Consider the following 15,641-nt stretch of genomic DNA (forward strand, 5'->3'; position numbering starts at 1 on the left):
ATTAATATCTAGTCGTGAAAATTTTTAGAGAATATTGGGTGAAAAAAATTGCAGTCATAATAATATAATCAAAAGTTGTTTAAGCAATCGAAAGATGTTGTTTAAACAATCAATAGTTGTTCAAGCAAATGAAAGATATTTTTTAAAAATAATTAAGGGTTATTTAAACATCTGCTAGTTATTTGAAAGTGGTTATGATGTGGAAGAGGGGAGATGATTTAAGGTCGAGGGGTTGGGGTGGGATATTGTGTAAAAAATTGAGAGTTATTTAAGCAAATGAAAGATGTTTAAATAATCTAGAATTATTTAAGCATCTGCTAGTTGTTTGGATGTGGTGATGACATAGAGGATTGGAGGTGGTTTAAGGGTAGGGAAAAGGGGGACGGCTTGGGTGATCGGATAGAAATGAGGGGGTGGAGGAGGGAGAAACAAAAAGGTAGCAGGAGATTTGTGTAAATAAGAAAATATGGGTGTTTGAAAATATGCATCATTATCACTAATTACAATAGTATCCTTTTACCACATTCTTAAAAATTGTGTTCGATATTCTCTATGTTCACACTTAAAAATCACTTTAGATTCTCCTTCCCATGATAATGACACATATTTTCAAACACCCACGAGTTTTTTTTATTACACAAACCTCTCACTACTTTTTTCCTTCTCCTTTCTTCACCCCCTCATCCCCATCCGACCCCAGCGCCCCCAAACCACCTCCAATCCTCCCCGTCATCTCAACTTTCAAAAAACTAGCAGATGTTTAAATAATTTCTGATTTTTGAAACAACATCTTTCATTTGTTTAAATAACTCCCGATTATCTAAACAATATTTTTTTGCCCCTCCAAGCCATCTTTCCTCCTCCACATCACCACTTTTAAACAATTAGTAGTTGTTTAAACAATCCTTGATTGCTTAAACAATATCTTTGATTTTCTTAAACAATCCTTGATTGTTCAAACAACATCTTTCGATTTCTCAAACAACTCTCGATTGTTTTTTGATGACTACAACTTTATTCACCCAATATTTTCTGAAATTTTTCACAATCAGATCTGAATGAAGAAGTAAAAGAAGTTGAAAACCCACAAATAAAGATAAAAATTGTAGATGGAGATAAATAGGAAAAAGCTCAAGAAAAAAACTTAGAAGAAAAAAATGACAAAAAGATAAGACAGCGAGAAAAAAGTGCAGAAGAAAAATGACAATTATGAAAAGGAAGAAACAGATGTAGAAGAGGAGAAGAAAAAAAAAGAGAAGAAAAAAGTAGATAAAGAAGGAAGAAGGGAATTGTAATTTTGAAATTTGAAATATGAAAGAGAAAATAATATTTAACATTGTAAAACATGTTCTTAATGTTTTACGAATTATGATTAGGGCTCAAATTCACTTAATGGACTTTGACTAAATATGTGTTCCTTTTAATTCATTCAATTATCAAGTATTGCTTTTAGCTCATAAGTGTCTCTTGTACTATATTGAGGATTGCGTCCTATTTTCTTTATTTTCACTCTCAAAAGTCCTTTCTAATTTACTGAAAATATAAATAAGTGGACATAGTGCTGCAATTTAGACACCTGGAGCTGCAAGTCTCAATGTTTGAGTAATGAGGATAGAATTATCAAATTATCCCTTAACAAATGTATAATACCAAATATTAGACACCTGGAGCTGCAAGTCTCAATGTAGCAGTTGGAGTAATGAGGACAAAATCACCAAATTATCCCTCAATAAATGTATAATACTAGAAGTATCCTTGGTCGCCCGATCCAAAGAAGTTTTACTATTAATAGTAGAAATAGAAAAATAAAAAAAAAATAGAAATAGAAAATAAGTGGTGCATGGTAATGAAAAAGGAATAAAAATTCTTCAAAAATTCAAAGATAAATGCAACATGTAAAAGTGGCTAATAAATGATTGGAAGGTCCTCCATGGCTTACTGATTTTCCTTCACAGGTACTACCAGATAAATGAATGTACAATTCAATGTAATTTTTTATGTACTCCTGAGGTTTATCAATATTCAGATTGAATTCCGTGCGTAAATTGATCTGTCAGGGAATAAAGCTAGGAGCATTTTCAATGCCTACGCTAAGTTATGATAACCGTGAAATATAATATAGGATATATACCCTATTTCATAACTTTTTCTATAGTATGTATGTAACAATAGGAATGAGATGCCTTTCTTATCTAATATACTCTAGTTGTGATCTTTCATATACTCTATAAATATAACGTAGTCTCAATACCACACTATCACCCAGAAAAAACTTGACATTTTTAGCTAATTGCTGTGTAGTAGCTAGAATCAACAATATATTCAAAATGGTTCTACAAAATCAACTTGGTTTGAATAGGCATCAAACATACTCTCATGAGCAAAATTACTATTCTGATGGTAGCCATGGCCAAATATGAGGCCTTCGGCTTATTGTTCAACCATGACATTTTCTCAGCCCATTCACAATAATCACATGATGATGGGCCATGGTGGCTACACCCAACACCATGGTAGACATTATGGCCATGTCCATGGCCACTATGGCAGTCAAAGATAATATGGGAGTCATGACGATATGCCACATGATTCAACCAACATTTCAAGCAGCACAACCATGGTCCATAATAATGGTGGCTATGGTTGTAGAATGCAACAGTATTCCCATGCTCATATGTCTTCCATGGCAATGGGACATCATGATCATAGTCATGGTCATGGTCATGCTAGTAGCCACCCTAGTAACTACTGTCAGAGCCAGAAGTTCAACTAGGTTCTTAAGAATATGGATTAAATTGAGATAATTTTGATAATGTTTTGAAAGCATGTGTGCTTTGGTAGTGGCTTTTTGGATATAACACGAAGGTTGACTACCTAAATAAGTAATGTACTAAACAATATGCTTATAAATAAGTCATATATTGTTATGCTTTTGGATGATTTTTACCAATCATTCCATAATATATCATATTGTATTATATTATACTGTGTTGTATTATTTTGATGAAAATAACATTTAAATGGATATATTGTATCATTTTATATCATTAATAATGCTACACCCAGTTGCGGATCTTGAATTTGGAACTTCCGGGTGCAAACAGACATATCGAGTAGTTCATTAGATAAAACGTTGGGCGTCAGTTTTGCTCAAAGTATAGAAAGTTTTCAATAATATGACAAATACTATAAATATGTATCATTCATTTACAATTTTCCTTGGCTAGTTTTCATATTTTGAAAATGGTCAATGAGGATATCATTCTTGTGCTTTATGTAACAAACTAAACTATCATCTAAATTTTGATCACCAATGCTATTCCACGTTTTATTTTTTATCTGTTTCACGGATGAGGATGTTATCTCTATATTACGGTAGCAACAAGTAAGAATTTTCTTAATCAATTCTAAAAAAATGTATATATATTTTCTATTTTATTAGAAAAAAAATTTATTATTATCTAAATAAAAATTAATAATGGATTACTATATTTTTATATATATGACATATATTATGAGCTAGAAAAGAACATAAAGTTATTCTAATTTAATTTATAAAAATGAGATTACAAAGAAAAAAATCTAACTTCCCAAAAATCTAACTTCCCACTTTTTTTTAGTTAAAGAGATTTTAAAAGAAAAGAAACAAGAAAATGAGTTCTTTTAAAAATAATACTCTTTCTACAATTATAGAAGCGTAAGGGATGTAGGATCGACATGTGTGCTTAGTTGTATCTAAAATCAATAGTAAGGGCAGTTTTGATATTTTGGTCTAGGTGCTATAGCATTAATTTATGTGTTCAATCTTGGTGAGTCCACACAACATCACAGTCACCATGGATATAGAAACATCTTTTTCTTTCGGAAAACACACTCCAATTTGAGGAGATATCATCAATCTCAAAGCAGAGGACGGTCACATAGAAAACTATCTATGGAAAATATTTCATTTTCCTAAAGAGGCAATGATGATATTGCTAATTCTGAGCTAAAAATTGAGGCATAAGAAAACCCGACTCGTAACTTGACGGGGCAATCTGGAATATGTAATTGGTTCATTTTTCAGCCATGGCGTTGTCATCTTCTCTTCGCCCTATTTTGCACTAATCTGAGCTTCAACTTCAAATGGTTAGTCCAGAATTTAGTTTGATAGAAACCTAGTTTATTTTCAGCTCAAAAGACTGAGTTAATCAAGGAAAACTAAAGATGTCTGACCAACACCTCTGAGAATCTGTGTACAAGGTAATTATATAGTTCGATCTTTTTTAAATTGTTTAATTTTTTTCATCAAATTGTTATTGTATTTTATTAGTCTTATAATTTTGACTTTAGGGTTTTAAATTGGAGATATTAGTGTTTCTTAGTGAGCAAAGAAGCCTTGTTATCATATTTCATGGATATGAGTATTCAATTTGTACTTCTTAGAATTGATGTTCCAACTTCAAGTATGCTCATCTTTCAATTTCTTTCCCAAGTTCTTTTATTTGTTAATTATGTGTTACGGTGTTCTTTATTTGGCTTTTAGAGGGTTGTTGGGCATATGATTTGAATTTTTGGGGTTAGCCGATTAGGTTATATTTGACTTGGATATCTTCATGAAAAACAATGGCGACATTTTTTGCAATAATTTTAAAAACTGTATTTCTCGCCAGATTTGATCCTTTTTGTTGGTGTTCATGGAAACAAATACATTTTTTCCTTAACTTTCTCGAAGATAAGGATTTTCCTGGAACCATTATTTCTTTTCTTCCTTTTACTTGAAAAATTATTCCTTCCCCAATAATGTAACAAAATATTTCAAAATAAGTGATCCACTATGATTGGCTGTCCGCAGAGAAAAGTGTTTATCTCACTACTTTGTATCAGATTTTAGTGTGCGTTGTTGCGATTATCATTCTTGCAAGTGGTGTTGTTCTATTTTCTTTGTTTATTGTTGTTTAGCCCTGAAGGAACAAAATAAAATGTATCTCTTAAACTCATTTGAATAGTTTGAGCTTGAAGTTGACCACAGGAGAATGACCTGCTATGGTGACCTTTGATATCTTGAGCAACAACATTTTGATAAACCATTTTGTTATTCAAGATGAACTTTGAAATGCAATTTTATAAGTTTCTCAAAATGATTGTTTTCTTAGCTTTGGTTTTGTCTTTATTGGTTACACTTTCTTTTTCCTAGATTAGAATTATTTTTTCAAAAGACACAGTTTCATTATTATAATTACACTTAGAATTCTTAAACTATTCAATATATTTTACAACACATATATGTATTTTCTACGTTTATCATCCTAATATAGTTCATGTTTGTTATTAAATAAAGCATAAATTCATGTATTTGTACAGCTTTCACTCATTTAGTATAGTTTGAATATGATGTGCATTGTCAAAACTATTAAGGATCATTCATGATTTCCTACTCTCAATTTTAAGAGTGAGAAAACTATTTCTTGCAATCAAAAAATTCTTCTTTGGCTGGAATATTCCAAACTTAAGGGTCCCTTAAAAATGTTCAATTGCACCATTTGCCAGCGGCTAGACTGTTATCATACAATCTCTTATTTTATACGTGGAGATAAGTCTTCAGCTAAGTGTGAACTTATATTTGCCATGGTCTTTGAGGGATTTGGAGTGGTAAGAACGGCAGACTTTATGAAGGATATGTGTTAACAATTGCAGATGTTTTGGGTGCAAATGAACAATTACAATATCACAAAAACACTATCTTCCTTTGGAGTCTGCATCTGTAGTTGTTTCACTTGCATAATTTGGTGTAAAGTAGATGGATTTTCTATTATGGAGTGTTCAATATAGATAGTAACGATGCCTGAATCCCAAGTGGTTCAATATACAATATAGTTTTGTTCTGTATTTTGCATTACAATTTGAGCCATCTCAAGAATTTCTGTGGAATATGTTGCATCATTCTCTCAAATATTGTACTGTGGGGTCTTATTTCTCTTTGCTAATGTCCAAGCCATAGCTATATCATTTTGATGATTCGTTTACAATATCTTCTTCCAAATGATTATTTTGATTATTCCTTCGTTAATCCCTACTGCATATAATGGTATTGGTATTGATTTGTTGTTTTGATTATTCCTTCCTGTATTGCTACTGCATATGATGGTATTGGTATTCATTTTCTTCTAAGATTACATTTATATCATGAAAACCATCAGATGCAGGTGTCTTTTTTGGACGCACTAGCTCAATTCACTGTGTAACAAAATCCACTTAGCAACCAACATTATCTTGGTGATTACCTTTTGGTTTATTAAAGAAATTTTTGTGCATTGATATATAAACAAAAGATGACTCTTTATGTTGATGTCTTGCTGTTCCATATACTACTGTTTAGAGCACTTGATTCCTAAAACTGCCCCTGGAATGCAATTGAGAAGAACAAGATGACTGTCACAGCCCACCAGCATATAGTAACCTACAATGTTGTTATTTTTCCTTGGCTCCTGACAGTATGTAATTAATGTGCATATCTGGCTACACTAATATTTTTTATTTTATTATCTAGAGATCCACTTCTATCAAGATGTAAATAATGTGTATATTATTCTATAAGCTATAACTATCCCATACATAAGTTTTCACCAGTTTTCAAAAATAATTTCTTGCAAGTCCATAAGTATAAATGTTGGGCCCGTGCGCGCATGGACATCCACCATCTAATATTGATAAAAAAGCGTGTTTAAAAAGAAAAGAAACATTATATATTTATTAGAAAAGGAGCATTTTTTATGCTTTCCCGTTAAATAATATAACTAATTAAAAATCAACAAAAAAATCCAAAGATCAACAAATTAAATGAATAATTACTAAAAATCAAGTGGACTACTAAAATTAAGAAGAGAATATAATCTTTAATTGGGCTTCCGAACCTAAACATGATGTCTATTTGAAGCTGCAACTTTAGAAAAGGAGCATTTTTTATACTTTCTCGTTAAATAATATAACTAATTAAAAATCAACCAAAAAAATCCAAAGATCAACAAATTAAATTAATAATTACTAAAACCCAAGTGGACTAGTAAAATTAAGAAGAGAATATAATCTTTAATTGGGCTTCCGAACCTAAACATGATGTCTATTTGAAGCTACAACTTTAATTTAAAAAATTGCTGCCACTGAGGTTCGATCATGCGTCACTGGGCTGGTTTCTTTGCCCTTTGGCAGTGTCACAAAAGCACATCTTGCTTTAATAGGTGTCACTTTATTTCTTAATCTATATTTTACATATACACCTATATATACATGGGATTTCTTTTGATGTTTGCGGGTGTTGTGACACCTTACAGGCCTATATAAATCCGCCCCCGGCTACACCAAAGCTATTTGAAGGACAAATCTAGAATAAAAGTAGGATATAACATAGACCTACTTTAAAAAGGTGGAGTAAAGGATAAAATAATTGATAACTGGATGATAAGCAAAGACAGAACGAGAATAAAAAAAATGAGAATAACACGATCATACTAAATCGATCATTACATAAAATGAGATATTGTGTTGCTATGATAGATTTAATAATGTGATATAGTGAATTTAAGTAAAATCAAAACAAACAATATATTTAAACTAACAATACGTTAGGTAACAACCATCCCAATAAGTTATTAAGACGACTATTATTGTAAGACTTAATTTATTACTGTTGTTAAGCTCATTCCCAAATCTAATCTTTTCTCTGTCCAAAGGATTTTGTGACTATAGAATTATAATTGAAAAACTTACCTAAATATATTATATTTAGAAAATATTTACCATTTATAGCTATAGAATTTTAATAAATGCACAGTCTACTTTTAATACATAGTGTGTGTATTTTTTACCAAAATAAGCATAATAGATTCAAAACACTTATAATGCATCTATATATATTGCATATATAATTCACTTTTAATACATAGTGTAATACATCTATATTGAATGCATAATCCGTTTTTAATATATATCATTTTCTTACCAAAATAACTATAATACATTTTAATACATTTCTAATACATCTATATTGCATATATAATTTACTTTTAATACATAATACAATTGCTATAGATGATAAATATTTTCTAAATATGATATATTTAGGTAATAAATAAAAAACATATTTAAAAGCAGTAAATATTTTATAAAAAGAATTCAACTATGTAATTTTTCATTTAAAGTTTAAGCTTTGCTTACTTTTGGGCCAACCCTATCTGGTTGGACAGGCCCACAATAGAACTCGCCTATTTGGGCATCAATTAAAAAGGAAATAAATTATATTTCATAGATAAAATAAGTCGTTAATTACTTGATATCGTTAAGGCTTAAAATAGTTACCTTACATGGTTATTGCTTAGTTATAAAATTGTTTTTTATGTGGGCCCTCACATACAAATAATGTACAGTAAGTATATAACCAATACTCTCTCTCTGTGTGTAGGATTTTCATCATTAACTTCTCTTCATTTCACTTTTTTTGCCATTTTCTCAAAAAGCTTCCATTTTTTCAATATCAATTTTCATTAAAAAAATAAATAAAATAAGTCCTTAATTACCTGGCATGGTTAAGATTTAAAATAATTATTTTACATGATTATTTGTTAGTTATAAAATTATTTTTTATGTGGGCCTTCACATACAAATAATGTACAGTAAGTATATAATCAATACTCTCTCTTTGTAGGGTTTTCTTCATTAATTTCTCTTCATTCCACTCAATTTTTTTCTACAGTATTTTCTCACAAAGCTTTCAATTTTTCAATATCAATTTTCAAGGATTTCAACTTTTAAGATTTTTTTGTTTGAATAATTTAAAAATGTTGAACCTTTTTTGTACTTTATATATTGGGATTTCAAGAATAAGAAAATCAATTTTCACTCTGATTAATCAGATGAAAAAACTAACGACTTTCATCGTTGTTACTACTATCACCGGTACTACGCCACCGTTAGATCCACCACTTAACACCATTCAATTAGTCCAACTAGAATGACCGATGGGGGCAGATATGGAGAGAAGAGTGGTTGGTGGTTAAGGGAGATAGTGGTAGTGTTCACGACTGAATCATCTCATTTTTTGGATCTCATATTCAATTGAATGTTTTAGACAAACCTTAATTAATTCGAGCATTTCTTAACCGTAGATGTAATATTTCTGCTTTATCTCAATTTTTTGAAAATTGTATAGAAAAGAATGTAAAATGTGAAAATCAAATTGTATATTAATGCCAATTTTATAAAATCAATCTTAATGAATTATTTTCATAATTAGGTATTTGATCTAATTTTAGTGAATTTGATAATTCTATATAAGTAATTTAATCATATTCAGTCTGATTTGCATATATTTTTGTATGTGGATATGCATTGTATATGTTTTTATTTGTAAATTCTTATACACATATGAATGTGTATGTGTGCGTGTGTGTTTGTATCCGCCACTCTATTTTATTCTCTGTAGCAGTGGACTACTTTTGGATGACCTAGTCTTTCTATTCCTGACCTGCAATCATCAAGGGAAGCATCATAGTGTAAGTTCTCTTCTTTTAGCATGGAGATTATTTCTTTGGAATCTATATTGATTTCCAAGGGTTAGAGCATATTAGCTTCTGTTATTCTCAAACCTTTTAGTAGGGCAAGAAGTTCAATTTGATTGTTGGTTGAGGTATTGAAGTTTTTTGGCATAGCCAATAACCCATCCTTTGCTGTTATTTCTAATAACTTCCCCAATCCCTCCTACACAAGGATTCCCAATGCATGATCCATCTGAGTTAAGCTTGTAGGATGCTTCACTGGGAGGATGCCATTTGATGTTGATAGTTCTCAGCATTGGATTTAAAGGCTTCCTATTAACAAAAAGGGAAAATTCAACTGCTTCAGCCTGAGCCTTGGTGAATTTAGGCTTGTCCCTCTTGTTGTCAACGGAATTGGAGTTTTCAGTTCTCCAGATTATCAAGAGAGCAAAAGAAAGGATTTCATGCCACATGAGGAGGTAATTCATGAATCTTCTACTTCAACAAAAAACTTTATAATTTCATGTCTTCATCTCTTTCAGCTTTGTCTAATAAATATATGCTTATTTATTTGTTGAATTTGTGAATTTTTTTTTCTTTGTGGCGTCCATATCAATTGGAAGAAAGATGCTGAGAGGTTAGTTACAATTGATTTTAATGATTTTGTTTGATAAGAAAATTTATCATTGTTTATTATGTGAAACAAATCAATAGATAGGTGAATGAGTGGTTTAAATATATTAATTTCTGCATTAAATTTATTTATTTTATATGTTATTTTTGCTGGAATATCTCGTGGTCTCTGCATTTTTTTTTGTCTTAAATTTTTTATATTTTTCTAGAAGTATCTCAAATAGTTTCTACATTTTAAAAACAAAAATTATTAATAAGTCACCTTATGGATCAATATTAGCTTGAAGAAACCTAAAAATAAGGTCTTGCGCCATAAATAATCTTTGTGAAATAAAGACAACGTTTTACCGTAAGGTCCATCAAAACATGCTTAGTTCTAATCTAAAACTAGGATATGAAAATCATGTAAATCCCAACGCAACATAAAACATCAAAGAATAATATTAATACACCGGCACTAACTTGTCAAAATACACATTACAAGATCAGAAAAAGAACAAAAGTTAAATTCACCAACCAACATACAAGAAAAGAAACTTTCAATCAAGTACCATATTTTAGAAAGTTTTTCCATGAAAAAAGTTATTAATTTTTCTAATATTTTATCACTAAAAGGTAAAAGAAAACCTTTCATATTTTTAGCATTTATTTTAAAATCAATTGCTATTTTTAATACCTTTATTTTGTTATGCGTAGTTACATATATAATACAAGACATCTATATATATATATATATATATATATATATATATAAACCTCATGAACTATCCATGAACACCTGATCATTGTGCAGGAAAGGTAGAAAAAATTTCGGCGCCAGCATCCCGTGGGGATACCGCATCTGGAGACGATTAGCGATTGGAGTGCAAGCATGTAACTCAGAGATAAAGGATAAAATAATTGCCTGGGTAATAATTCAAAACCAGTCAAATAAAATGCACATCATCAAATGCAAATATATATATATATATATATGTGTGTGTGTGTATGCATGTATGCATATATATATACATATGTGCATATGTATATACATATATATATATATATATATATATATATATACATATATATACATATGTACACATATATATACGTATGTACAAATATATATATACGTATATACATATGTATGTATATGTATATAACGTATATACATATATATACATCTGTGTATATATACACATGTGTATATAAATACATATGTGTGTGTGTGTGTGTATATATATATATATCACATGCACGGGTAGGGAACAAGGCTTATAAACTTTTAAAATCTTAATCTGGATTGTGTAGCATAACCGTCATAATCAAGGCACCCACGCCTGATGAGGGATTCGAAATTTCTGACATAAATCAAAGGTGACTTAAGAACCAATTTATATAGTATGGGAGATTCGAAGCTCCCAATCATATAATAATAATAAGAGGGACTTAAACCTCCTGATAATTTAGACCACCGCGCCGGCTAGCGCTGTTTCTAACATTGGTCCCTCCGGACCTCCACTTTCACGGCCCGACTATGCAACCAACTTTTTAGCCCAATTAAAATATTTAATACACAATCCTAATTTATTAAACCAATTATGCATTTAAGCATCCCATTGGTATCGTCATACCAACACCACTTGCAAGTTCATTATCATTCCACAATCCATTAACCATTACACGGGAAAAATTCATGACCCCTTAGGTTCAATTAACATTCACACGGGAAATTCGCATACCCCAAAGTTCAATAAAATCATACTATGGTTCATTAACCTTTTATACCAATGAATTAGTTTAAGTAAGCAAGTCAAAATACGTGACAAAGCCACGTATCATTATCAATTACACATTTAGGTTGAGGAAACTCAATTTCCAAAATCATATGTCAAATCAAAATTCATCACAGTTGGGGAAAACATAACCCCTTTAATTATTCTCCAATTCCATGCACCCCACAAGTTCAAAACCGTTAACAAAGCATGAATAATACATAATAAACCAGGGGAAATCAATTTAAAAATCATTCATGTCAAAGCCTTCAACCATATCAAAATCCTTATTTAAAATCCACATAATTAACCATGTAAATTCATGCATTAGATAAAATGAATTTAAGGGTAGAGTCACATGCCTGAAATACCCAAGATTATTGAGAAAGTTCAACCCTTGAAGCTCTACTTGACCCACTTCTTGGAAACCCTAAGTATTGATGTTTGAGAGGATTTGAGAGAGAGAAAAATGTAGTTGATGTGTATTATGGATGAAAATAAAGTCCCAAGTATGTTTATAGGTCATGGATTATTATTGGAATAAGAGGAAAATGTCAAAAATACCCTAATTCAAAGGCTTGAAAATAAGTTGTCAGTCATTATGGGTGACCTTATGACTCGTAGGGTCACCCTACAACTTATTTTCCCTCCGTCTTCCATTTATGGAAAGGAACTTACAACTCATAATGAGTCCATACGACTTATTATATCCTAATCATACTCAGGACAAAATACTTTGGGCATCACATTGATTTTCTTACAAAAAGGACTATACGAGTCGTTTAGAGTCCTTATGACTCATAACATGGTAGTCGTAGTCAAAATAGTGACTTGGATAAATATCACTTGGCATGTTACGACTGGGTCCTATGACCCATAATGACTCCTTATGATTCACGAGAAGAGTCATTATCAGGGCAATAAGCTCAGAACTCAGAATTTTTCAAGGACCAACACCTGTGGTGTTTCATTCTCCCCCCTCCCTTTAGGATCATTCATCCTCAAATGATGGGTCAAGGCATACACTAGAATAATTTAATACAGAAATGCACCGACACTTACCTTTAACAAAGTGAGAAAATAAAGAAGCTAAGGAATCTATAATTTTCTTTAACAAATCCAGAAAATAAAGATGTTAAGATCACACATACCTTAAGCACGATTTTTTGGAATAGGGAATAGAAACAGATACTTGGACTTCATGTCCTCCTCGGCTTCCCAAGTAGCTTCATCAAACTTTTGGTTCCTCCAAAGAACATTTACTGAAGCCACATCCTTCGTCTGCAACCAATAGACTTGCCGATCTAAGATCTATACTAGAATATCCTTATAAGACAAAGAATCCAAAATTCCCACACCTTCCTAAACAACAACCAATGAAAGATCACCCACACACTTCGTCAACATCAAGACATAAAAGACCGTATGAATTGATCCCAAGCTAGAAGGCAACTCCAATTCATATGCAATATTACTAAACCCCCCCCCCTCAAAACCAAATACGGACAAATATAACGAGGACTGAGCTTTTCATTTTTCACAAACCACATCACACCCTTCATGGGAGACACCTTTAAGAACGCCCAATCACCAACATTAAACTTCAACTCCCTTCGTCTCATATCCGCATAGGACTTTTGGCGACTTTAGGCGGTCTTCAGCCTATCTTAAATCACCTTCACCTTCTCCATGGCTTGGTGAACCAAATTAAGACCAAATAAATCAGCCTCACCAACTTTAAACCACCTAATAAAAGAACAACACCTCCTACTATACAAAGCCTCAAACAGAGCCATACCAATGCTAGAATGATAGCTATTATTGTAGGCAATTTCTTTGAGAGGCAAGTGGTCAACCCAACTACTACAAAAGTCAATCACATAATATCTGAGCATATCCTCTAATGTCTGAATGGTTCTCTCCGCTTGCCCATCCGCCCGCGGGTGGAGAATGATACTAAAACTCACCTTAATCCCCAAACCTATTTGAAATAAGCACCAAAAATGCGATGAGAACTAAGTACCTCAATCAGAGATAACAGAAATAGGTGCACCATGCAACTTCATGATATTTTGAATAAGTAACTCTACATAGTACTCGACAGAGTAATTAGTTTTCACTGACAAAAAGTGAGCAGAATTAGTCATCCTATCCACGATAACCTAAATAGAGTCAAACAGATTTCAAGACCGTGAGAGACCGGTAACAAAATTTATATTAATTATTTCCCATTTCCACACAAGCAACCCAATTTCTTGAAACAATCTACCGAGCCTCAAGTTCTCTACTTTTACTTGCTGGCACACCATGCACTTAGCCACAAAATTAGCCCTATCCCTCTTCATGTTATTCCACCAATATATCTCGCTAAGATCATGATACATCTTTGTTGAACCAGGATGAACCGTATAATGCGACTCATAAGCTTCGGCCAAAATTCTTCCTCGCAACCCATCAACATAGGGAACATATGGCATCCCTTGGTACCTCAAGATACCATCACTACTAATCTCAAAAGCCATCACTTTCTACCATCCCATATCCTCCTTGATTTGCATTAAGATAGGGTCTAATAGTTGGTTCTCCTTTACCTTAACACTAAGAGATAATTTTGCCTCTCCTTGAACCAACACATCACCATTCTCAGAATCTAAGAGACGAACTCCAAGATTAGTTAAACGGTGAATATCGTTCACCAAATCCTACTTCTCCTCATCCACATGAGATAAGCTCTCCATTGACAACCTTTAAAGAGAATCAACACACGTTAGTTTTACCTGGGTGATAGTGGAGACTCATGTCATAGTTCTTTAGCAACTCCAGCCACCTCCTTATCCTAAGATTGATTTCCTTCTGAGTGAATATGCATTGTAGACTCTTATGATCAGAGAAAAAATCAACACCGATCCCATACAAATATTGTCGCCAGATCTTCAATGTGAACACCACAGCTAACGATTCAAAATCATGAGTCGGATAATTCTTCTCATGAACCTTCAACTGTCTAGACACATATGATATAACTCTAGCATGTTGCATCAAGACACAACCAAGTCCCACCTTGGATGCATCACAATAGACAACAAAGGCATCAGTACCCTCGGTAAGAGTCAAAATCGGAGTAGAAGTCAACCTGTCTTTCAGCTTCTCAAAATTCCTTTCACAAGCATCTAACCATAAAAATTTCACCTTCTTCTGTATCAACTTAGTAATTGGAGCCGTAATAGACAAAAATCCCTCCACAAATAATCTATAATAATCGGCTAAAGTTAAGAAGCTCTAAATATCGATTGGAGCATGAGTCTTAGCCACTTCTTAACCACCACGACCTTCTGTGGATCCACTATAATCCTTTCACTAGATAAACATAACCCAGAAAAGTAACAATGTTCAACCAAAATTCACACTTTGAAAATATAACATACAAACACTGATCCTTTAGGATCTGTAACACAATACAGAGGTGATCAATATGATCTGCCTCACTTTTTGAATAAACTAGAATATCATTCATAAACATAATGATGAACAAATCCAGAAACTGACAAAATACCTAATTCATGAGATCCATAAATGTCGTCGGGGCATTGGTCAACCCAAAAGACATGACCAAGAATTTTAAATGACCATAACGGGTATAAAAGGTAGTCTTAGGGATATTCTCCTTTCTAATCTTTAACTGATGATAGCCCAAATGAAGATCAATCTTGGAGAAATACTTAGCACCCTGAAGCTGGTCAAA

The 15,641-nt window shown here is 32.1% G+C and overlaps 1 pseudogene; it reads left to right on the top strand.

The window, feature by feature from the left end:
• Positions 1–2,327: 2,327 nt before the first annotated feature.
• LOC107856898 lies at positions 2,328–2,794 on the top strand (annotated as a pseudogene).
• The last annotated feature ends 12,847 nt before the right edge of the window (positions 2,795–15,641 follow it).

The sequence above is a fragment of the Capsicum annuum genome, chromosome 11 (genome assembly GCF_002878395.1).
Source record: "Capsicum annuum cultivar UCD-10X-F1 chromosome 11, UCD10Xv1.1, whole genome shotgun sequence".
Lineage (NCBI taxonomy): Eukaryota > Viridiplantae > Streptophyta > Magnoliopsida > Solanales > Solanaceae > Capsicum > Capsicum annuum.